This window comes from Bombus huntii, unplaced genomic scaffold, assembly GCF_024542735.1.
Source record: "Bombus huntii isolate Logan2020A unplaced genomic scaffold, iyBomHunt1.1 ctg00000061.1, whole genome shotgun sequence".
Lineage (NCBI taxonomy): Eukaryota > Metazoa > Arthropoda > Insecta > Hymenoptera > Apidae > Bombus > Bombus huntii.
In genome coordinates this window covers 15078-42065 of record NW_026099322.1, presented here as the reverse complement: position 1 = coordinate 42065, position 26988 = coordinate 15078, and the positions used below count along the sequence as shown (strand labels likewise).

The 26988-nt window shown below is 40.9% G+C and overlaps 1 pseudogene; it reads left to right on the top strand.

Annotated features, from left to right (window-relative positions):
• Positions 1-26769, top strand: LOC126875966 (carcinine transporter-like; annotated as a pseudogene).
• The last annotated feature ends 219 nt before the right edge of the window (positions 26770-26988 follow it).

The window sequence follows — 26988 nt, the reverse complement described above, 5'->3', positions numbered from 1 at the left end:
CCACGCGGCGAACAGTCGGTGCGTGCCCCCTTTTAAACGACGATGTAGCGCGGCGTCCGAAAAATCGAGGATCCGTGCACCCAAGATCATTGTGACGATCGAGATCGAGCACGTGTCCTGGACTTGGATCACAGGATCACGAGAGTCGTTGCGATCCGCGATTTCTTTCGTTATTTTTCCCATTTCCGTTTTATCCTGTTGAAACAGTGAAAAGACATCCGGAAGAAGAAGAAGAAGAAAAGAGTAAAGTTTGTTCGAAATCGACTTATCGAGTCGGACAAAAGTGAAGAAGCTAGATTTCATTTTATTTCTGTGACTTCTGCAGAGAGTTTCTCGTTTTAGAAACAAAACCACGACGAGATTTGTGATACGCCTAGTGAAGTTTCGCGTTGCTCTCGGACGATCGTGGAAAAGGTAAACGTTTGTTTGCACCGATCATTCGTATCGATGTGTCGCGTGAGACTTGAATTTTGGTACAGTGGTTCGTCGTGAAAGTATTTGAACGCTGGTCGTAAAAGGCTTTGGTGTATAATGTATGTTATCTGTTACACGGAACATTATGAAGTATATCGGGAAAAACTTGTTCGATATAACCGTACCTGTGTTATCTTAGCCGTGTCTCATTACGGTGATAATTAAACTTCAAAATGTTTCGCCTAACACACATATTATAATATCTACTATATCCATAAAGGACTTCTATAAGTATTTCAGCATTTAGCATAGATAACTTACGTATCTTTATTGTATGCGTTACATAAAATATTTAAAAATTTCTTTAGTATCGGAATGAGACATGACTATTGTAGGTCAGTCAAATTTTTAGTCAATCTGAAAACTCATATAGGAGCTACTGCGATATTCATTGATCGCGAACATAATACACATGATATATTTACAAAATGTTTGCACAAATATTCAGATATTTTCATGTGAGCTACTGTATATTTGCTATTTTGCGAAGAAGGAAGAAAATGAAGTTCTTTCATTGCTCCAATCGTGTTTTATCTCTCATTAACACTTGCGTCGATAACCTACTTAGATGACCAAATTTCCATCGTTGAAGATAACAACTAAAAGTTTGGTATTTGCTTCGATCAAGTTACATACATACCTTTTCTTCGTGATTACTCGGTCTCTTTACTTCTTCTCACTTTTACGACCAATTTAATTAAAATCCGAGCCAATGACTGCTATAACACTGCTATAATATAATAATATATGGCTCTTAAGATTGGAAGTTTCGTTAAATATCACGATATAATGGTGGTCCGTTAATTGATCGAGATTTTGACTTGTTAAATAAACAATTTTGTCCTTATTAGTTCTTTAAAATGTCTTCGTGATGTGACAGTCAGTGTATTTGTGTTGACCTTTAATATACTGATGTGCAGTGACTTTCACGTCTACATTTATTTAGTTCAGATATTTTACTAATTATTAGAAACATACTGCAGACAATGTAGTAGAGCCTCTCTTTTCTGAAATAATAGGAAGACGAAATTTCATTTATCCAAATACAGTTTAAGAGTAATCGACAGATTCTTTAAATATTTATGAATCCATAATCAGATAATTTTTTCAACGTAAATAACTACACAGAGTTACGTTCTTTATCGTACTTCGAATTATCGGAGTTCTTCTACGAGTGCCACGAGTGCTTCGGCATGAGAAGATATCTTTTTATTAGAGTTTTCGTCTGCTGTTTTCATTTATATAAAATCGCCATTATTATCGTCTACGTGAAACATTTCATTACATCAGAATACTTGCGGCTTTCTACCGTTGCCAACATTCGAGGAATCTACGTGCTTTGAAGAATTTTCAATTATGTTTTTCTTCCTTTAATGTCTGTGACTCTGGCTTCTCCAATATCGTGTATTTTTGCTAATTTTGTTGCGCTTACATCACTTTCCAGTTTTCTCGTTTACATCGTATTTTCCTGCGATAGTTAGACCGCTTCCTAGTTTCATACCAAATTCGTATAATCACAATTCAATGAATCAAATCAAGGAAAGAGTACATTGTGTATGAACACTGACGACATACGTATGTACATATTTGAAACGGAAAAGGGCATTCGTTACGAAGAAATATTGTGTTTGGATAATAGAACGTTCGGATATTAGGCTATTTGGATAATACCGTGATATACATTTGCTACATCCATTTCGGTGTACCAATTAGGAATAAAAACATTAAAAAAACAAGTTGAAATGATTTACACAAGAAATAGAAAAATTACCACGGTATCTTAGAATGTTTTAGTATATTACGTACATCATTTTGCTTTTTTTGTTTATTTTTTCAGTAAGTGAAACACAGCGTCTGTGCCAGAATAACTAAGAGTAAGTTAGACGTTTGTGAGAAACTGTGACTAACTCCGAGTACAACATACGACAGAATGGTAATAATAGTGAAACTTATATACTAGGTAAACATTTCTAGTAGGCACTATTATGACAAAAAAATAACAGTACAAAGTAACTTAGGAGTAACAGAATCATAAAGTTCTTTAAGGACCCTTTGTGAAGAAACGTCGATGATGGCATAAACATTGGTATGCTGAGAGTTGAAGGATAGACGTCTATAGAATTTTGATAGTATCTGTCAGATATCTGTATCTCGTTGAAGATCAACAGCATCAGAGATTTCCTAGAACTCTGGCTCATTTAACAGCTAATTATTTTAAAGAAGGTTAGACAGAAGAAATATGATAAATCCATTTATGTTGATTTTCTAATTATAGCGTTACTTTATGATTAAGTATAAGGTTGAAGAGGAATAAACTTACTAGATCAAAGTCCTTTAAAGCTTGCTTATTCTTTCGAAGATAACTAACAAATCCGCAAAACTTTGTAGAAAGCTGTTTAATCACAAAGTTAAATAGATCTTTGAAATAGAAAATTTGCCAGCTGTGTATTCAATCTTAACGCTAGAAACTAGCAAATCAGACAAAATCACTGACATCGGATTTGTTGTTTTTGGAATTTCTAAAAATATACAAGTGTTTTCGATAGCATCAGTGTTCACTTTTATTGGAACAGAAATGCGACTATATATACTTATCCATTATCGTGATATTTATCGAGACTATGTATAACATATTTAGATGGGTATCAAAAGGTCGGACGTTTTAATGATAAAATTATGTTTTTCTAAAGAACGTAAACTTAGAAAACTGCCTTCTTCTCCATGAACTTGGTATGTTTAAATGCCACGATCGACTAACAAAGTACTGTACTACAAAATACCAATCGATGCCGATCAGTGAGAGGTAAACTCACTATTCTAGAACAGGTGGTCAAACACTGCAATTAAGCAACAAGAATAGGACAACCGTGACTCATATAGTCTTTCAGAAGCCAAAATGATTAACTCTTTGTACACTAGTTCTTGCACATTATCTTGGCACACGGCGTTAGCGTTCAATTTTTCTAGAAGAGAAATTACTTCCATAAGCTCAATTTGTCGCAAAAAAGAACGCCGTAAACAATCATAAATTCCAAGATGAATAAGAAAAAAATAATTCCAATGTTGTCGCTGGACCATGGACTTTTATCATATAAAGCGATAATTAATCTAACTTACTCATTGTGTATTACAACAAATTTTTATTTCATTCGTTGCTTATTACGCAAAAGCTTATTCGCGTTAAATATGGTAGAACTCGATTAATTAATCGAACTTTTACCGATTTGAAGCACTCACTTGAACGTGAGCTCGTATCACGCGAACGAAAAATGATGAATAGCGAAGAAAATTGGTGAACTCTTGTTATATGAATTCCAATCGATCCATATAAATTGTCCGTCAGGAAAATCAGATAATTGGGATTGCAATCTTAAATAAAATTTCTGTTTCTATCGACTACAATAAGTGTTTTAATGTATCATATTAAGAAACAATTAACTCGATAACGCCATTATAAATAAATAAATAGAACGATAATTCCTCGAAAACGATGGTATTCCAATATTAATAACAGATTTCGTTCCTTTCTTTTCTTCGTTTTCCCTTACGACCAAGAAGAACACCAATCAATAGGAAGACTTACGGTTGGAAGTGAAACCAAACGATCGTTCCACTTTGTATTGTTACGAGTCTGTAAGTTTGACTTTGTAGTTTGTGCGAGTTCCGCGAGATCAAAACGCTATGCTGTATCTCGTGTGCATCGAATGAATTTCAATGGCTCGATCGCGATCACGATCGCCTTCCCTGATCGATTCGAAGGCGAGAAAACTGGCCCCGCAGGGAAAAATCACGTATGCAAACTATATGTATCCATGCTAGCCATGATCGCTCTTATTAATTAGTTCTGGGATGTAATAGTTGTTCAAGGTGCGCACTTTTGTGTAACCGGTTACCGAGAACGTTTGACACACGCTTGTCCTCGTTGTTAAACGTCCAGGCCGGAACGGAAGCGATCGGTCGATAACGATCGTCCTGAGATCGTTAAGTCACTCGAGTTATGACGATCGTTACGAGCCTCCATTTTCATTGGTGCGTCGGTGGACGAGTTATTGCTACTCTGCTATGCGTTTTCAATCGGAAAAGGTCGGTTTTGAAGCTGTGTTCAATATTCGCGCGTAGCTTTTGCTGGAGCATACGTTTCTCATTAATTTCACGGATCGATTACTTTGGGGAGGTTTCTTACATTTTTTAATCGTAAAATTATTGGTTGTAAGATTTTTTTGATATACCATATTCTAAGGGATCTCGCTTTTTTAATGTTGTAACAATTTTCTAGAAATTGCAATGTAATTCTTAATCGAATTTTTGAGCCAGAATTATTTAAAATCATTATATCTAGCAATGTACGAGAAATATCGCAATACTTGTTTCATATAAGTTATTATATATACACACAGACAAATTATTTACATGCACAAATATCGCTTGCATTTTTTTGTCAGAATAAGGACGGTACCTGATGGGAAAATTCGTATTAATTTAGGTGGTCCTGGCTTAACGTTAGGGATAAACACGTGTTCGTTTTATTGCACGCTTTACGCACAATCCGGAAATCAATGCTAACTTAGTCGATCGTTGTTCAAAGCGAACAATTTATCACAGCTGACTAGTTGCTACGTAGGAATGTGTTTATTCAGTATTTTTGTTAAGGAAAATGTATTTTTAGTGTTGTATACTTCATGTATATACAGATGCAGCTACGACTCGGATAATTACTGATTAATGATAGCAATCTGCTATAATTGACTAATACTTACTATAATACGTTTACCTATTTTGCATACAATTTCTTTTATCTTTTTTTTTTTTTTTTTACTATGAGCAAATGGTGTTGGATCGAACGCATTATGTATCTTTTTCAAATTTTCTTATTTTATATTTTATATTTTTATTTTATAGCTTCCTTGAAAATTCTATGAAAATTAGGATTTTTAATGATTCGAAGATTAGAAAATTCGAAGATCGTGAGATTAGAAGATTCGAAAATTCAGACTGAACAATTTGGAGATTTGCAACCTTGTGAATTAAAAGATCCAGAATTTGTTAGACTTATTAAAAAATGGTGTATTCAAAAATAGCATATTCTCTTTCGAAGACATTTTTCTCAATGTATCCTATTGGAAAGTACAAACTTCATATATCACTTGAATCTCGATTAGAATCTCAATTAAAGTAATCATCCACACAATCATTATCGCCAAAAATGCCATTCAATTTGTGGCAGAAAAATTCTTTTCTCGTGTCCATCGGCATACCGTTGTAACGTAAAGTGCGTTACAGTATACGCGAAATAATTTATGCAAATGTTACCAAGCCCCTAGAAAATAACAGTTATGTCACGGACTGGTCACTTCCGGTTCTCTCGTCATTAATACTCTTTTTTTTATCTAAGTTCGTGGTAATCGCAACGAACATTAATTACACAGAACCGTAATAAATAATCATCTACACTTATGAAACATCTATGTATGGACTGTTTTAAATGTTTTACATATGCGCTACATCGGTGATTAATCGAACGCGATCATCTCGTAGATTTCGTGAAAGATCAAATCTAACCGCAATTATCTTACAAAAAATGTCATTAAATTAATAATATTTTAAACGAACTTAATTCTACGAGAAATTTCATTGAACGCCAGTAAATTAACGATATTTAAATAATAAATAATATTTCATCAAATAAAGAAATAATTAATCAATTAAAACTTGCAGGGACGATTTTATAATCGATTTAATCATCGATCTATTTTCGAAATGATTTGCAAGATTGAGATCTGAATCGTGTAAATTGCACGGTGTAAATATCATATCGTGTTGTGCGATGGTTGAAAAAAAGCGAGTTTGTGCAAAAGGGGATTTCTCTTTGGGGTATAAAAGGTTTCTTAGAAGACGAAGGTGGTTGGGAAAGAGTTTAATTGGCGGCAAATTAAGGATTCAATTATCAAAGGGAGCAAAAGCTTTCGCGCGTATATTTTATATTGAAAATGATTGCTCTTGATTCAACGTTTATAACGTTGGCCTTCGTGAAGTAAAAGTAAAATGGCGTTCGCTAACGGTGTCGAATTTTTTCTTAACGATTCTAGTTGAATAATATCACGAATTTGTCGGGATTATTGTAACAATAATTTTACTTACTTGTTTTAATTATCCAGTAATTAACTGTAGTAATCGTTCACTGATAGAATCAAATTTTTATCGAAAATTTTATTTAAACAAGATTCAAAGATTCATACAAATTACTATGGCGCTACAATAATTTCGTTTACTTCTTTCATAAGCACACAATCTTTACGATAAATATCTTCCTTGATAATTTTATTTATGTAATACCTACTTGGATTTTTTAATAATTAACTATAATTGCTTTTTTATTGGTGCTTGCTTCTTAACTGAATAATCTTTAAAAAAAAAAGGCAACAATCGTGTGACATTCTGCACAGTGTCAAAATAAGCAGGAACTGGAGGTATGGTGCTCTATTATTTAAAATTTTTATTAATTGTCTTTAGAATTAATTATTATTTACACATTACGCACGATACATTTTGTGTATTTCATGATCATTTCTTCTAAACAAACTCTTCTATTCCAATGACAATTTACATCTGATTACATTACATTTTTATTTAACAATCCTCACGTCCCAAAAATATTATCTTCCTATTTGCAAAAAGGATCTAATAAGAAGCAAATTATTTAAAGGACACTCCAGTTAGAACGTACAAGTGACAGCAATAAGCCTTCGATAGTATCCTCCATTTTGCAATAACCTTGCAAAAATGTTCAAGGATCTTTCCTTTTCTCTTCCTCTCTAGCAAATTCAAATCACTTTTTCCAGTACACTCTGTATCACCTTGAATTAGCCTTTACCTAAGATTATATCGTGTCAAAAAGTAGCATGGCAATATATCTAGACAATACAAACATCTACTTCCTTTCATCTCGACTTTAGATTTCATCTTCTTCATCTTGATTTCAACAATGTGGTTCACCTCACCTTGAACCCGTTTAAGAAAATTTAGCGAAGAAGAGATTCCTCCGCTTAATAAGAGAAAGATCATAACACGTTGATAAACATGAGAAATTATCCGGCTAAATGTAACGAAGAGATAGACATAAGAGAACTTGCTACTAAAACAACAGTCGCTCACGTGAAAGTACTCGGGCACTTAAACAAACCTTTGGTGATTTTTATACGAGACACTTTGAGATTTCATTGACACTGAAGTGAGACACGATCGTCGTAATTACATTGAGAAAATTTGAAACAGATCTAAACGTGTATATAGAAATTTCATATATTTATTGGAAACATATATTATTGTTATTTTATATATAAAAATTACCAGAGTATTTGAGCAGTCAATTATTCGCTAAATTAATAAGAATAATAAGCCACGATGTACGTAGTAAAATCATCATCATGTGTTATATACATATTAATTTTTCATTTAACATATATATTTGCGAAATATATATACATTGTCTCATGTATATATATCTTCAATATACAATCTCAGATTGATTCCAAATTTTACTATTATAATCTCGATAATCGTATCTCGTTAGAGTGCTAACGAAATTATAGAACGTTTCGTGATATGAAAGTGTTCGAGTACTTCCGTGAGCCACTGTATATCATAAGATCGATCACCTTGATCGTTTATCGATCTGTATTCGTAAAACACATAAAAAGGTATGAACGCATTGCAACACGAATTTATTCGACGACCTAATAATACCCCATTCACCTTGAACTTAGTTTCCTCGTAACGTGTAATTCGAGTTAAGTAGGTGATCGAGGATCATTGATTCGCAGATATCGAGATAATGACAGTCATGACGGAGTCCGTAAAAGCCGAGGAGGGCGAACGTCCGAAGATCGAAACCTTCGACGACATACTACCGTACGTTGGCAAGGCCAGCCGCTACCAATGGTTCCTTTTCATCATGCTCCTTCACCTTCGTCTACGCGTTCCTCTACTTCACGCAGTTCTTCATCACGCTATTGCCAGCTGAACACTGGTGTACCGTTCCGGAACTCGAACGATGGAACCTCACAGACAAACAAAAGTAAGTGACACTTTATGTGCAATTTGTCTTATTTGAATTATTGAGTTATACGTAACGAACGATCCTACATAGTTTCTTTATGTTCGAATTTACCCTGTTACGCGATAGACATTTTCAGCTCCGGCAGATCGAAATGGTCAATAATCATGTTGATCGTATAACAAATCAATACATGTTTTCATTAAAGACGTTCCTTTCGATGTCTAGAATTAACCACCTTCTATAAGAGACAATTTATATGCATATGTACTGTTAGAATTTAATCTTGGAATTAGGATTAATATTCTGTGGAAGACACAATGTTTATGTTGAAATAATACAATGTGATATTTATTAAACAATTATTTCGAGAGTTATAAATGTGCGTTCTGGAATGTAGACAGTTGGCTAGTTATTCACAGACTGGCTTAGTGACCCATGGCCCTTGAAAAGGTTTAGAGCCCCACTCTCTATGCAGTAATGAGTGTGACCTGTGTGGGTGTCTGTGTGGCGTCACATGTGGCACAGAACCTTCTAGTAGCTTCTCGACGTGCCCGTCCAGAATGTTCCATTCATATCCTCACGCTTCTTCCGGCGTCTTTTTGAAAAAGCATGCACGTGCTAACTGCCGTGGTGCATCTCACGAACGCACGCTGGTGGGGATGGCGCTGGCAACGAATGGAAGAATCTGTACGATCAAACACTCTATCCGCATGCGACTGATATCGTTGTATTCCAGCACCCTTCCTCAACGATATTAGTCGCTTGATCATTGATTCTGCAAATTGCACTTCTGTAACAGAAAATTCAATTTAGTTGCACTTAAACCTTTCGCTCTTTAGGTGGAATCATGAGGTCCCAAGTCTTGTTATTCTTCAGAGAATCCATTTCCTCATCCATCGCCTTTATCCACAGTTCTGCATCTGGCCTTGATAGTGCCTCCTTTCGATCCTTTGGCTCTTCTAGGCTAACTGTCATGTTTAGTGCTCCCATGTACCTATCAGGAGGAATTCCTTTATTTAGTCTTTTTGATCGCCTTGGCTCTGAACCTTGAATATCTTCGGATTCATCTTTGGGTCCTTTTTCTTCAATAATTTCCTTATTGTTATCTCCTGTTTTATTTGCTGTACCTTCAGTAACGGTCTGTTCTTCAAAAATAATTTCTTCTGTCCCGGGTTCCTTATGAGTTTCAAGAAAGATCACATTACGGCTTATCTTTACTCTATCTGTAGCTGTATCGAGTAGTCTGTATGCCTTTGATTCTTCCGGATATCCGGCAAACCTTAATTTTTCTGCTTTCTCGTCTAATTTTCTTCGACACTCTTGAGGTATATGTGCATATGCCATAGTACCAAAAGGACGAAGATTTTTGACGTCAGGTAGTTTAGAATACCATAATTCATACGGCGTCTTACCTGTGTGTTTTGTGGGTAGGACATTTTGCAGGTAGTTGGCTGTGTGTATTGCCTCACCCCAGTACTTCTTGTCCATGTCGGCGTCAATAAGCATACATTTAGCCATTTCTATTAGAGAGCGATTCTTCCTTTCAGCGACTCCATTTTGCTGCGGTGAGTATCCTGCTGTATATTGAATCTTTATACCTTCATTATGCAAGTAATTCCTCAGGTTGTTGTTGACGTATTCCCTTCCTCGATCTGATCTTATTGCTTTAGGTACCTTATTTAATTGATTTTTCATTGATTGCACAAATTCTTTAATATATTTCGTGGTTTCATGTTTTGTTTCCATCAGATATATTTTTGTGAATCTACTGAAATCATCAATTATGGTTAAAGCATACCGTTTCTTACCTGGAGTTTCAGTCTGCATTGGGCCACAAACATCTGTATGTATGAGATCCAGAATGCTACTCGTCCTTGTCGTTGATTCTTTAGGGAAAGGTTTTTTCGTCATTTTCCCTTTTATACAGTACTCGCAAATTTCCCTTATTCCGCAGTCCTTTATCTTTATCCCGGTCGCAAGGCCGTTTTCTAATTGCTTTATCGCGTTTATATTTCTATGCCCGAAACGCTTGTGCCAGGTATGTTGACAGCTTTCGTTGTGTTGCTTTTCTTTCGTTGTACATGCGCTTTCGATGGTCGGCAGTAGGTATGAATTGCTTGAGGCTTTAGCGAATATTTCTACTACTCCATCTTTTACAATACGACAACCGTCATTCTCGAAGCTTACTTTATAGCCGTCACTCGTTAGTTTTTTCACCGAGAGTAGGTTTGAGCTTAGCTCAGGTATGTACAACACATTGTCAACATGCATGTTTGTTATCTTACCGTTACTTGGGTGCTTTATGATACCTGATCCTTTGCCCTTTATTTGGACTGCCTTGACTTCGTCTGCTAGTAGTACAAAACCCTTTTCATATGGATTGAAGCTGCTGAAAAAGTTTCTGTCTGCCGTCATGTGGCTCGTGGCCCCTGAGTCAATAATCCATACATGCGTACGTCTTGTATCTTTATCACTCATTCCGAGGCAAAGTTCTTAGGAAATTTTCTCAGATGCTCTATGTTCTGTACTCACGAAAGCTTGCTGTTCTTCATCGGATCTATATTCCATTACCTTATTTACTTTATCCTTCTTTGTTTTCCATGTGGCGTATTTACGGCAATCCTTCTTCATGTGCCCGGGTTTTTTACAAAAGAAACATTTCGTATTATTATTTCTACCATCACTTGCTTTCATTACCGTTTCATTTTGGTCTGTTGTCCATCCTGAACCTCTGCGCCGCTTATATTCGTCGATGAGCTTTCCTTTGATGAATTCCATAGTGAGATCTGATTCCGGTCTACTTTCCAGGCTGCTAATTAGGGGACTGTATGACTCTGGTAGACTACGTAGAATCATTGCTACCGATATCTCCTCATCCAAGGGTTTTCCTAATGCTGTTAGCCGATCGAACATGTTCAACATTTCTGTTAAGTGTTCTTCCAAATTTCCGCCTTCAGCTAAGTTCATTCGACATATATCCTTGAGCAGAAATACTTTATTCGATAATGATGCTTTCTGATGATAGTTCTTCAGGGCCTCCCATGCTTGCTTCGCCGATCTTGCGCCCCGAATGTGAATAAGCTGACTATCCTCGACAAGTAACCCTATTGTCGCACGAGCCTGATCGTCTTTATCTAGCCAATTTTGATCCATCTTGTCGGGCGCTGGAGTTGGATCTCTGATCACTGTCCAAACTTTATCTTTAATTAATAACAATTCGAGTTTATCTCTCCACGTCTCGTAATTGCTGCCGTTAAGTCTTTGAATCTCGAAACGTGCACTACCTGCCATTGTTATTTTGCTTTAGTCCGCACTTATACACTTATACACTTATATCTCACTGTAATACTTTATGTTAATTGTTTAATATTAACTTTAGTCACGAACTTATTTCAACACTAGTACATTGGGTCTGGGCCCATAACCTGTTAGAATTTAATCTTGGAATTAGGATTAATATTCTGTGGAAGACACAATGTTTATGTTGAAATAATACAATGTGATATTTATTAAACAATTATTTCGAGAGTTATAAATGTGCGTTCTGGAATGTAGACAGTTGGCTAGTTATTCACAGACTGGCTTAGTGACCCATGGCCCTTGAAAAGGTTTAGAGCCCCACTCTCTATGCAGTAATGAGTGTGACCTGTGTGGGTGTCTGTGTGGCGTCACATGTGGCACAGAACCTTCTAGTAGCTTCTCGACGTGCCCGTCCAGAATGTTCCATTCATATCCTCACGCTTCTTCCGGCGTCTTTTTGAAAAAGCATGCACGTGCTAACTGCCGTGGTGCATCTCACGAACGCACGCTGGTGGGGATGGCGCTGGCAACGAATGGAAGAATCTGTACGATCAAACACTCTATCCGCATGCGACTGATATCGTTGTATTCCAACATGTACATATCTGTTCAAGTCACGTGCACGTAGTTTAAACCAGGCTTCTCGAAAGCCTGTTTGTTTTCCATGCAGGTCGCAATAAATATTCTCGACGACAGAATCTTCCACTTGCACGGAGATTTCCATTTTCTCAGCTGTGATAAAGTATCGCATTGCGACAATTTGTTTCTTTAAAACCACAATATAATATCTGATAACTTGCACGAAACAACTGTGTTTATTGAATCAGGAAAACCCAGGTATTGCGTTGTATATGTAAATGCATATGTAAATATCGTGTCGTACGGGAGTGGGGGAGATACCTGTTACGACCGTTCGCGGAGAGACGCGGTCGCGAGGAAAACGCGTCAGCGAGAGGCGTAAATTCTCGCTACGATTCGGTGAATCGACGCCGCGAAGTAGTCGTTCCCCTGTTTCGGTTAGGATAACAGAGGTGTTTGAATGAATATGACACAGTAGTAAGTTATATTTCACCGTTTATTCCAACAACTTATAACGAAGGCAGTTACGCTGGTGCGTGTGTACGAGATGAGTGAGTGACTGATCTGCGGGTGTGGGTACCCGGTTAAAGGATGTTGACCGTTCGAAGGATGTAAAATCAGTACTGTCTTGGGAGACGATGATGTGTCGGAGGAACGCTAAGGATGGGTGTGTCTAACGCACGGGACCATCGGATTTGTTCGTGACGATTTGAGTTAGGAGAGTGAGGGAGTAGGCTTCGTCGTTAATTGCTTAGACGAAGGGTCTTAACCGTCCTCGACAGAAAGTGGTTAGTGGGAGGAAAGTTGCAGCGTACGTGAGAAAAACTAACTTTCCCTTGTTAAGCCGTGGTAGACAATAGTCTCTAGAAATTCCTCGGAAACAGATGTTTGTTTCGTTTGAAGGGCCTTTTCTAGGAAATCTATGAAATTTATGGAAGGTCCTTGAAACTATGGAGGATACGCTGCGAGTATCCGAAGACATCTGGTTGCCATATTGCCTGCGGTGTGTGGCCTCGGCTAGGTAGAATGTTACGCGACGTAACAATACCTGTAACCAGTTTGCGACGAGATAAAAATAGTTGGAAATCGCGATTCCATAGTTATACTATTATCAACGTCTTTTTCACGTGTTCTATTTCAAGAACGTAAGGAATTACCGGCGAAAGGATAGGATGTCTGGATGGCACGATTCCAACGAATCGTGTTACCATTCTTGACGACGCATGCGAGATCTGGTTTTCTACGATCCGTCATCGAGGAAAATCGTTCGTTACGCTTGTTTTCCATTGAATCACCCTGGCCAAGGCGAAACTATCGCTTTGTAGATCGACGATTTCTTAGCGTTCCGGAGGCTCGCCGGAAACCAGTTTGGTCGACGACCTCCGGCAGATTCTAGACGTTCACGTGTTCCGCGAACTTCTTTTTTTTTTTTGTACGTGGAGAAATCCTCATGGACACTCCGCTGCTGCAATAATCGCGTAACAGCAGAGTAGTGTCGGACTCCTACCGACTAAAACTCCACGATGACCATCTTATGCGCGTGACAGGGGTGCTCCAGGAACCTCTTATGAATTAACTTCAGTTGCATCCCCTTCTCGCGTTCTCTTGTTCGAGCCGGCTATTGAGTAGACGTTAGGGGGAGGTCGTTGTCCCTAGCGCTGTCACTTCTTCTGGTCGTAGTCCGTTGGGGTGGTGGCGGGGCGGCTCTGGGTCGTCTGACTGCCATCCTTCTCCATCGTCTTATCCTGCAGGGGTGAGAGTTTTTTTTCTCTCCCTTTCCGCTTGCTCCTTCGCGAGCATAACTCGCTCGCAGAAGAGGCGGACGGCCTCGTATTCCTGTGACGCTCTCAACATCGCTTCCACAATCACTGAGGGGGTCAACATTTCTCCTATGGCGTGCCGCAGGGTGTAGCGGGGCAGCTCCCACGCCGGACAGAGCTCCAGGGTGTGCTGCGCTGTGTCCCTGCCCTCTCCGCAGTGGTGACAGATGTCTGTCGTCTCTCGCCTTATTCTCTTCAGGAACTCGCCGAACACGCCGTGTCCGGTGAGTACCTGTGTCATCCTGAATGTGAGTGGGAAGCCGTGGCGGCTCCTCCATGCCTCCCAGTTTGGTAGGACCGCATCCGCGCCTCGGTGTTCGCTTCTCCCGTTGATCAGTTGGCATCGCCACAGGTTCCATGTGTCCTCCTCGGCGGTTCCTGTGTCGTTTGGAGCCGCCTGCTCGGTGGGGTCTTCTCCCGGGTGCCATTCTCTCCGGCGGGTGTATCTCTTTTTGAGCGCCAGCGCCCGCAGCTCCCACGGGGGGGACGCGGCTAGGGTGGACGCCGACGCGTGAGACACCGTCCGGTATCCCCTAATGATTCTGATGGCGATCACTCTGTGCAGCCTTCTCAGGAGCAGAATGCTGCGACGGCTTGCCATCAGGTCGTCCGCCCATACTGGAGCCCATACATCACTCGTGACCGAACGACGCCCTCGTAAAGTCGGCGCACCGCGTCTCCGGCCCCGCCGATGTTCGGTAGTAGGCCGCACAGGGCATTGGCAGCCGCTGACACCTTCGGGATCAGTGAGTCGAAGTGCGGCTCGAACGTCCACTGGCTGTCGATGGTGAGTCCCAGATACTTCATCTGTGATCCCACCCGGACGGTTTTACCTGCCATGTTTATGCATAGGCCGGGCGGTGGTGTCCCTCGCCTCTTCCTGTCAAAGAACCAGGTGGCCTCCGACTTCGCAGGGGAGACTCTCAGGCCCAGTTCGTTCACGGCACGGATCGCACAGGCCGTTGCGATTCCGCTAATGCCAGCCACGACCCTCGACCAGGATTAGGGTGTCGTCCGCATAGCATACTATGGCCGCGCCTGGGGGTAGCGGGCATCGTAGTACCTCGTCGTACGCAACGTTCCATAGTATGGGGCCCAGCACCGAGCCCTGCGGGACGCCACGCTCGACGGATCGCTTTTACTCTCCTTCCTTACTGGTGTAACACACCCACCTGTCGTCGAGGTAGGCTCGGATCAATCGGACGAGGTAGCTGGGAACCTCGAAGAGCTCCAGGGCCGTCACTATCCTGTCCCATGGCATGGTGTTGAACGCGTTGACGATGTCCAAGGAAACCGCCAGCGCCACGCCTTTCCGGGAGACCATGTCCTCCGCAATCGCTCGTACGCGTCTGACCGCGTCAATCGTCGAGCGCCCCTTCCGGAAGCCGTACTGGCTTTCGTGCAAACCTGGCACTTGGCCCGCTATGTGTCGTTCCAAGCGGGCGGCGACTACCCTCTCGAGTAGTTTGCCGACCTCGTCCAGTAGGCATATCGGCCGGTACGCTGACGGCGAGGTCGTCGGTCGGCCCTCTTTATGGAGCAGGACCAGCCTCGCCGTCCGCCACGCACGGGGGTAGACTCCCACCCTCAGGCATCTTGTGAAGAAGTGCCGGAGTCTGGGGGCCATGACCCCCATCACTTCCCCCCAGATCCGGCCAGGGATTCCGTCCGGGCCCGGTGCCACATTGCGGGCGGTCATTCTTCTGGTTGCCTCCCATATCTCCTCCTCCGTGACTTCCCAGTCGTCCCTCCATTCCAGCGGTCGTGTCGTTTCCCGTGGCCGTTCCGCCGCTCTGTTTTCTTGTGGGGGAAAGAGCGTTCCGGTGATCCGCGTCAGCAGCGCAGGCTCCATTTCCGCCGTTGTCAGGGGGCCCTTCGCGCGTAGTTTCTGTGTCACCGTCCTGTATGGCCTCCCCCATGGGTCCGACTCGACTGTTTCGACCAGTTCGGACCAGGCACGGTCCTTCGCTTTTTTAATTTCCCTTTGCAGCGAGCGCCGTAGCGCGCGGTACGTCCGGTAGCGCAAGGAGACTTCTTGTTCGTCGCGTCGTCGCCAGCGGCGGGCCCTTAGGTACTGTCTTCGGGCCCGGACACATCTCGTCCTCAGTTCCGCGATGTCGGGGTTCCACCAGTAAACTGCTCTGCTTCGCACCGTGCCCGGTGTGGCTCGTGGCATGGATGCGTCGCAGATTGCTGTCATGGCTTGGCGGAGGTTCTCGGCCTCCTCTTCCACGTCTGCTTCGGTCGTCGTTGTCGAGGCCTCCCAGCTCCAAGCTGTTGCTATAGCAGCCGCCTGGAGTAGATCTTCATTCCTCTCCTTTATTTTCCATCTAGGTGGTGGGCGCGCGTGTCTCCCCCTCGGCGGGCCGCGCCCGTCGTTTGTCGTCGGTATTCCAGGTCCAGGTGCGTCCACCTCCATGAATATGTAGAGGTGGTCTGACAGCGTCTCGACCCCTTCGGCCACTCTCCAGCCTGAGATCCGCCTGAATGCCTCGGGGGAGGCCCATGTTATGTCAACAATGGAGCTCCCTCTGCACGTCACGCAGGTACTGGTCGAGCCCCTGTTCACTAACAGAAGTCCAAGTCCCGCGGCCCAGTTTGATAACGTGCGGCCGCGCGCGTTGGTCCTGGCGTTCCCCCATTCCGTGGAGTGCGCGTTGAAGTCTCCCAGGACGAGCACTTGTCGGGGGAGTCGTCGCCTGACGCAGTCGCCAACTCCGTCTAGGAATTCTTCGAACGCTGCCCGTCCGCTGTTAGGTGACACGTACACCCCCACCACCATCATCCCTGCCCACTCGACCGCGGCGTACCCGTTGCCGCGTTCCAGCAGGGCTCCGTGGGCGAACGCCCCGGGCGTTGATGTCCAGGTGACGGCAACCATTCCGTCCGTGTCTCCGACCCACTCCGGGGCATCCAGTACTCTGTATGGTTCCGCCACCACCGCTAGGGCGACCGTGCTCTCCCGGATGGTTTGGTGGAGCAGGTCTTGTGCTCGCCTTGACCTTCCCAGGTTAGTCTGGAGGATGCGCATTCTCAGTTCTTTAGTGTTCTTTCCTTGTTTGTGGCTTCCTCCGTGCCTACCTCCTTGTTCGCGGGCTTAGGGTCGCTTTGCGACGGGGAGCCTTTCTCGCTGCCTCTTGCAGCCGTGGATCCGCAGGCGGCTCCTTTCGTTCCTTTCTTCGAGGGGGCACAGGCCGGTCCCCCCATCCTGTGCACCGACGGTGCTCCAAGCGCCTCGCAAAGCAGGCATTTCGGGCTCGCAGTAGTGCATGCTCTCGCCTGGTGCCCTGGTTCGCCGCATCTGAAGCACAGGTGCCCTTGTCCTCCTTGGCGGTGCAGGTCTTCCCCGTGTGTCCTATCCCAAGGCACCTGTAGCACTGTAACGGTCTCCGTTCGATGGCTTCGACCTTCGCCGTCGACCAGCCTATGGCGACCTTTCCAGCCTGGGCCAGTTTCCTCACTGCACTGGCAGGGCCTCGTATCCATACGGTGCCAAGTCCGTTCCGGGCGGGGCGGATTTCTCCCAGCCGGATGTCGTCCGGCTTGCAGCCGCTCTCCCTCACCAGGGTGTTCTGGATTTCCACCTTGGTGGCCGCTATGTCTATCAGGGACACCCTTGCCTCCGCGGCTCGGAAGGGGGTCGCCACGCGAACCTCGTTCGGGTCCAGAGCCCGCGTCAGCTGTGCTGCGAGCGCTGCGGCCTTCTCCCTTCCCTGGTCCTCAGGGACCTCTAAGATGACACCTCCGGTGATGGTCTTCCGCATCCTCATCGTGTTGATGCCGAGCTCGGTCAGGGAGACACTGTCCTTGGCCGCAGCCAGCACCTCCGCGTAGGATTGGCTCGATTTGTCCGTCAGGGTGATTGTTACCGCTGACGTTCTCGGTGCGCGCGGGAGGGCCCCCCTGCCTCCCCCTCTTCGTGCGTTCTCCAATCCACTCTCCGGAGTTTTCCTCTGGCTCTCCGCCCCTGTCTCGGGGATCAGCTTCGCCGGCTGCTTCTTTCCTGCCTCCTTCTTCTTTCCTCTTCTTTTCCTTCCGACGGTCTGCCATTCGGTGACAGCCGTTCGGCCTCCCTTGGGCGCTGAGGCGCTTGGGGCTCCAGGCTCCATCCCTCTCGTGTTCGCGGCAGGGGCGACCTCCTTTCCTTCTCCTTTTTCTGTTCCCTGCAGTTGTTCCTCCAGTCGGTGCAGCAAGGATCTCATCTCCTCTACTTGGTGCTCGACTGCAGCGAGACGCGCCCTGTAGCTGCTCTCATCCGCGGTGGGGCGCGAGGCCGGCTCTTTTCGGAGTGCCTCTACCGCCGCCTCCAGTGTTGCTATGCGTCCTTGCGCTATAGCGAGTGCGTCGGTGACAGGGTCCGTTCTCCTCACTAACTCTGTCACGCCCGCGGTGATGGTTCTCGCCGCCTCCTTCAGGGTTTTCCCCTGCGTGCCCTTGTGGCCGCGGGGTGGCTCGGCAGCCTTGGCCACCTCGGCGGCCCGGCGAATCAGTTCGGCTCCTATGTCCGCCGTTGTGGCTGTTCTCATTACGTGTTCCGCGAACTGATCGGCTAGGAAATTTTTTTTCGTTTCGCACAATTTCTCGAATCTCCCCGCGTACCGTTTATTTGTCTGGAAATAGACTCACCGATACGTGCAGCGATCGGTAATTAAATCCCAACACAATTCGAATGCCTCGGAGTGCAATAGATACGGGACGATCGTCCTTCCAGCTCTTGCCTTTGTTCCTATTTTTACGGTCATTGTCTCTTTTCCTCTTTTGTATTTTGTGCTTTTGTTTTCCTGTTACTTTATTCTTTCACTTTTCCCATTTTTGATTTTTTTTTTGAAACAGCAGATTTATAAATAATAAGTAGGCCGCGGATTTTTATGCGAATTTTACTTTTACAGAAAATTTTAAAATGCAAAAATGTAAACACTATTAAAGATAATGTGTTATTACTGTTACTGATATCGTCGTTATTCTTTATTAGAGAAATTATTATAGATTTTTATATTGTTATGTATATTACTTTTGTCACTTTTTTTATTTAAACAGGATTCGAATTAAGTTTCAAGGAATTGGACTAATTTAAGATTAGGATTAAAAACTATGCACTTTTGAGTAGAATTTTCATCTTATTTTTCCCATTTCTCTCCCTCTCTCTACCATTTGCTGTCATTTTTCCTTGGTTATTTAAAAAAAGATAAGAAAATCAAACGAAAATTAGTATTCTTAAAAATACTTCTTGCAAATTTCATCACCGTTAATGTAACGTATTCTTGTTTTATGTAGGATTGCACTATCGATCCCTCCAGCGTCGAGTGAGGAATTGCTGGCGGAAGGTGCGACTTCGTTTTCGCGATGTAACATGTACAATGTGAACTATACCGACATATTGGAGAGTGGCATCAGAGAGGCAGACCCATCCTGGCCAATAAAACCATGCCAATATGGATGGACCTTTAATCACACGATGATACCATACAAATCTATAGCTGTCGAGGTAAAATCACAAGAGAAAATTATATTCTTTATATAAAGTAACTTCAAACTTTCGACACCGATTAACAAATTTTTATTTAAATTAAAACTGTTGGAACCGTCGTTCTATAAATATTTACGGTCTTTCGTAAAGCTGCTGACGATAGCATATAATGCAGTCATTATAAAAGAAGTCCTTGTTGGTTGCACGAACTTAGACGTAGGTGTAATTACTTGTTATGCTGTTTGCATCTAAACAGAGCTCGTTTATAGCGGAACATAAAATTAACCTTGTCATCCTTAATTATTTGTACGTCTCGGCGTATTAAATCACGAACATGAATCCGTTTATATAATATCGCATAAATCGGAAAGTGAAAGTTACAACTGTACAATAGACAGATATTTCGAATTGAACGTATAAATACGCATTTGGTAACTTCTTACGACTCAAGAAATTTTTATCGAATATTTATTGTTATTATTATTATTTCTAATTTCTATTTCTGCTATTTTATTACTAAAAAGTCCTGCTTAAATCGGGAGATACTATCTTCTACTTAACAAATTTATATTCCTTCCACTATGACAAATTCTCTAATCATATCCAAGAATTATGCAAACAACCTCTACTATTTTATTACTAAAAATATTACCAAAAGACTACAATTAACTAACCTACGACTCAGGTTCTCAATTCTGATGATATTAAAAAACTACGGAATTTATTACTCGTCCTTTCGTCGTCTTCCTTATTCTCTTCACCTTCTATCGATTTTCCAACCACGCGGTGTTTTTTCATAACTAGCCGCAATCATAAAGCATCCCCCTTTTCTGTTTCAGCTGGAATGGGTATGCGACCACGCATTCCTCGGCTCAGCAGCACAATCGGCCTTCTTCGTCGGCAGCATTCTTGGAGGCTTAATATTCGGTTACATAGCCGACCATTGTGGCAGAATTCCGGCGTTGGTTGCGTGTAACGCGGTTGGTTTCATCGCGTCTGTCGGCAGTGCGTTTTGCAACAGCTTCTGGAGCTTCTGTCTGGCGAGATTAGTCGTCGGTACCTCGTTCGATAACTGCTTCAACGTGCTTTTCATTATCGGTGAGTCATCGAGAAAATTATAAGAGAGAAAAAGCTGTTGAGAATAGGAAAAGCTGTGGAGAATATAGTTTATGACCTAATAATGAGGTACCGGTATCGGTCCCGTTTTACGTAACGATTAACTATTTATGACGTGTTTGAATAAATGTTTATTGCCCTATGTCGGTTTGTTTTTTCTTAAGTCAAATTTTTATTCGAATTTTACGATATCAATTTTAAGATATTTAATGGTAAATGATTTTACTGAAACTTTATATTTTGGAATTATATCTCGTAATTTGAAATTTGTTGTGTAATTGTATATCTAGTTTGGTATTAAAATTACATGTGTCTAGGGATACTTTAAGATATTTTATTTTAAACGACAGGATACTTAATTCTGTATACTTTTCTGGTATGAAATTGTATCTTTCGAGTGACCTATTTCCCTATGGAGAATAATCTTCGGTTATACCACGATTACTGAGGCACTCTCCGTTCGATATTGAGATGAAAGCAGTGTTCCTTTTAAAATTCTTTTTAATTCAAAACGATCTTACATTGTCGATGTTAATGATTTATAAAATCTACAAATAAGTCTGAATATTTGAAATTAGATTGGTAAAAAACGAAGAAAGGACAAACCTAAAGGAAATAAGGAAACAATATTATTATATCAAATGAAGAAACGAAATTGACGAAACATTTGGGAAGATTTCTATAACGATGTAATACAATAACGATATCACGAATTATTCTTTCAGTGATCGAATATGTCGGTCCGAAATATCGAACTCTGGTAGCGAACATGTCGTTTGGACTTTATTTCGCGGCAGCCTCGAGTCTTCTGCCTTGGATCGCATATTGGATCTCAAATTGGAGGATTCTCAGCATGGTCACCGCGTGTCCTATGGTGGTTGCGTTTGTAGGACCATGGATTGTTCCTGAAAGTGCACGGTAGTTTAATTCCAATTTCTTTTTCATTATAAAAATATAATACAAAGAAATTTCGTAAGTAAATTAGTATACGATAGTATAGTAGACATTTAATCTTACCTCGTCCTTTGGATTATTTTTGTATCTTCGTATCATCGGAAAATTCTTTAAAAATAATCCTCAAAGAAATATAAGAAATTTCTTTTACGTTAAAGTTTCTCTTAAAACATCAAAAGTCCTTTGAGACCGGACCATAAAAATTCCAAAATTATAGCTGAATTAAATTGGGTAATATTTTATCCAACAATACATACTATCTTGGGATCGGTTATTACATCGATTCCTCTGTCTCGTAAATAAAACATCTCAAGGTCAACATCTTTCTCTCGATAAGCCATCACATTTTTAGCTGTGCAAAATAAATGATTGATGCGTAACTAGACAGCTCTATTCAAATTTGCACAAAAAGTTTGTCGATACAAAAGGTTGGTGAAAGTGATAATTTTGAAAATTTCTTACAGGCTTTTATAACGTTTGCGTATTTCATATACTTCCGTAGTTGGTACATAACCAGTGGCAGGGTGGACAAAGCGATCGAGATGCTGAAAAACTTCGCTAAAGTGAACGGTAAAGAGGTGAAGCAAGAAATATTCGACGAATTTGAGAAAAGTTGCAAGGCGATGAATGAGAAGGATCAATCGCATAATCAATACACTGTCCTACATCTCTTCAAGCTGCCACGACTTGGTCGTATCACTATCATGCTCATCATTTATTGGTAAGTTAACCTTTCCAACATCAATCGAACAAACTACACAGCTAGAACTTTTTACTTGTAAATTCTCAGCAATGATTACAATATTATTTTAGAAAAAACTAAGACACCAGAGAAATTTACAATCATATACGAAAAGATATACAGGGTGGTTGGTAACTGATGGTACAAGCGGAAAGGGGGTGATTCTACGCGAAAAAAGAAGTCGAAGATATAGAATAAAAATTTTTCGTTTGAGGTTTTGTTTTCGAGAAAATCGACTTTGAATTTTCGCTCGGAAAAATTAAAAAAAAATTCTATTCTATATGTCGGGCCTAGCCACGTGTGATGTTGCCTCGGAGGTGTCGATACAATAGGACATACGTTGTATTAATAATCAAACTTCAGGCAGAAACTGCCTAGCAACGGCGTTTGGAACCTTCTCGATGCTTCCAAACGGGTATAGAAAACAAATGCAATCGTACAGCGAGAAAAATTCCACGAGGCTGGCATTCGTGTGATTGCTTTGGAGAGTGATACATCGAGCATTTTCAACAATCGTATTTTGCGCCTAAGATTAGTTTACGTTTAGTGAAGAGTTATCCCGTTGACTGTGGATTCGTTTGAACCCAAAGACATTGTTAATAGTGTTCATTAAACTTATTATTCATACAATTTATTATTCACTAATTTTATCATTCGTTAAACTTATTATTCATTAGACTTATTATTTGTTAAGCTTTGTGATAGTCCTGTATATACGTGTAAATATAATCTCGGCTTTGTGAAACAATGGCTAATTCACGTGAAGAGTTGTTACAAAATTCTAACCATAACCCGACATATATTTTCGACTTCTTTTTTCGCGTACGACACCCGCTTTCCGCTTGTATCACCAGTTACCAACCACCCTGTAGATAGGAAAGGTATTCAATTTTATACTTCCTTTACGTTTCTTATATTTTCTTTGTTTTTAATACTATGATAATTCTGAATCTTCCTGCATTTCCTAAAATAAAATTAACTAAGAATATGTTCTTAACTCTCAGCCTCACGATATTCCAATTATATTATACCGTTAATTCAACCAAGTTACCAATCAGCCTCGACGCTACTTCCCTGTCTTTATAAAACCAGTATTAAAATAGACACAAATTACCATAAACTAGATACAAACTACTCGAATGAACATTAAGAGAGTATATGGGGCATTTTATGTGGGTCATTAAGAATCTGCTTAAGTATATAATTAGCATCGATAAACGTCAAACGCGAGGGAACGAGTATGCGAAGGATTAATAAACGATCTTGAAGTCCAGCGTGATTTATGTATGACTCGGCTGATTTTTTTCTAGGTTGCTGATGGTGTGGGTGTTCGACGGCCACGTTTGGAACATGAAACTTCTGGACCCCGACGTTTTCACGTCGTTCTCTTTAGCGTCCCTCACGGAACTTCCGGCCGCTGTTCTACTCGCCCTTTTCCTTGACAGATGGGGCAGACGATGGATGGGTTTCGCATCGGTGTTCCTCTGTGGCATTTTCTCCTTCGTTGCCATCGCTATCCCTTCTGGTAACATTTTTTCTTTTTTTTTTTTTATTTCTTGATAAATGACTTGTCAATCGATATTATTCAATAAAATAGCAGGAACGTGTGAATAGCAGTGAGAAAGCGGGGGTGAATTTTATAGAAAAAATCCGGTTTTATCGATCGACGGTCGTTTTAAAAAGCGCTTTTCTGAAGCTTCTCCAGTGAAAGCTTTGGGAGATTGAGAAATGAAAGCTCGTGCTTGATGCAAGAATAATGTTTTTGTTAGATAGTAAGGAGATAAGCGGTAGCGTTAGGGGATATCCGTGTTTTCAAGGACATTAAGGAGTGGAAAATAGACATTTTTTAATCCGTATTTAGAATAGAACGTTGTAGTTATAAAACAATTTACTATTTTTATTTCCTCATCTTGCAACAAAACTTTCCTTCGAATTCTCTTTTATCGTTTATAGACAACAGACTTGAACGACATAATAATATAGACCCGTATTATTTAAAATCGTATTATAGAGAATTTACAATTATACAATCCGGTCATTTTACTTAGTATTAATAATAATCGAATCTTATAAAATTTTTTTATACAAATATTCTTCTTCTCTTCTTTTCTTTTTCTTTTTCGCCTTTAAATCCTATTCCATTAACGATTGACATTTATTTCTCAACGTCACATACTCGACAGGAATGACATTTAATTTTTAATTGGACCATGCGCGCATCGGGTGTATGTATCGTGCGTGGAATGCGGCGATCGTGGCATTTACATATTTCTCAACTTATTCAAGGTTCGACAATGGTTGCCATGGCGATTATAGCGCGTCTTGGGGTGAATATCGCCGCGAATATTGGTTTCCAATATGCAGCGGAAATGCCGCCGACTGTGGTGAGAGCTCAGGGCGTGTCTTTGATCCATATCATCGGTTATATCGCCCACATTTTGGGACCTTACATTATTTATCTGATAAGTGAATCGAAATTTCTGTTAACGACATCGTATTTCTACGATCCGAAAATTACTCAACCTCTTTTTTAATTTACGACTAATATTATCTGTTATTGAAATACGTTTTTTTAAGTTGGTTTAATTTGTAGAAAAATTATGTTCCTTGTCGGCCATGGATTCTTCTTGCGATCTTACGAATCACGGAAACAAGATAGATTTTCGATATATTTTCCTCCGTTTCGTTTTTTTGCGAAGGAAATGTAACTTTTCTATTGTCTGTAATTATTTACAGGTTTGCGATACTACACTATAGCTTCGTTTCTAAATGAAACGAATGTTTACAAAATCTCGTTATACAGGTAACACCAATGATCCTTTGTATACTGACAACTTCTTCAAATTCTGTCTTCAACCAATATTCTTTATTAATATTTAAAAGAATATTAAGTATACAGAAAATACGAAGAGGAATATTTGCGAGGACACTCTCGATTATTGTGTAAGTTATTCTGTTTTGAATTATAAATTTACCTCAAAGTATACTATTATTTGTGTAATGTTATTACCGAAAATGAACTTATGGAAGTATTCATTTATTTCCCGAAAATCGAAGGGAAATTAAGGAATTAGCGGAAAGCGGAATTAATCGCTATTACTTCTAAAAGAGGTATAAAGAGAAGCGTATAAAAGGGAGAATATTTTTCATTTAATTTAGGCTGACATTGATCCATCTTTACCGCTGGTTGCCCTCGGTTTGCTGTCTTTTGGACACGCCTTCCTGACCCTTGGCTTGCCAGAAACGTTGAACCAGGAATTACCAGAAACCCTACAGGAGGGTAACGACTTCGGCAAGGAACAAAGTTTCTGGTGGGTTCCGTGTATATCCTCGTAAGTATAGATTCTATAATATTCTTCCTCCGCCTTATGTCAATATAAATTTACTAATAATCGTTTATTTCAATTTGACAGGAGCAAAATGCTGAAAAAATCTTATAGAAAGAAGAAAGGCCTTTCAAATCCAGCGTTTACTGGCAGTGTTCAAAAAATGGATTGTACTAGGTTATAGCGGTTAGATTTGGCGACGGCGCGAAACTTGCCAGTGGCGCGAAACTTGCCAGTGGCGCGAAACTTGCCAGTGGCGCGAAACTTGCCAGTGGCGCGAAATTTGCCAGTAGGGTGAAACTTACCAGTGGCATGAAACTTACCAGTGGCATGAAACTTGTCAGTGGCATGAAACTTGTCAGTGGCATGAAACTTGTCAGTGGCATGAAACTTGTCAGTGGCATGAAACTTGTCAGTGGCATGAAACTTGTCAGTGACATGAAACTTGTCAGTGACATGAAATTGCCAGTGGCGTGAAACTTGCCAAATTCTTTGTAAATATAGTTATTAAACGTATGCGTGTGATGTTAGATGTTAAGATATTACGAACGTATTGAGATTGGAGAGCTATTGAGAGAAACTAGGAGGAAGTATCGATTATTGCAGTGAAAGAGACAAGAATCGTCAAATTACACAAGGTATACGTTTAAGCAATTAATTGACGCTTCATCGACGAAGTAGCTTTGTTGCACACAAGATAAAGTGTATCTTTTTTTAATTGGAATGACTGTATAAAAATGTGAAGAAATTTAAAGAATCAAGAACGCGGCATTTAAAGTACGTTGCGTTCACATATTGCGATGTAATTATTTCGCGTACTATAACGTCGGTAAAGTGTTGGAAATGAGAAACGATTCAAGTATCTTATGTAAATGTACAATTAAATTCAGTATTGGATATACGTATTAAAGGAAACGATATATAAGGAAATAATATACCATAGTATTTATGCATCTTTCGCTTTAAAAATCGAAAAGAAAGATCTATATCTTTTTCTCCTTGCTCTTTTTTTTCTTTTCTCGTTGAAGGAATACTCTAGTTGAATTTATTTAACTGTGAAATACCGTGAATAACAAAGGATTGCCACGAGACTCGAAACACAAGAAGAGAGCTGTCTTCGCGCATTGTCAAGCTTTCAACTTGTCTTCTTTATT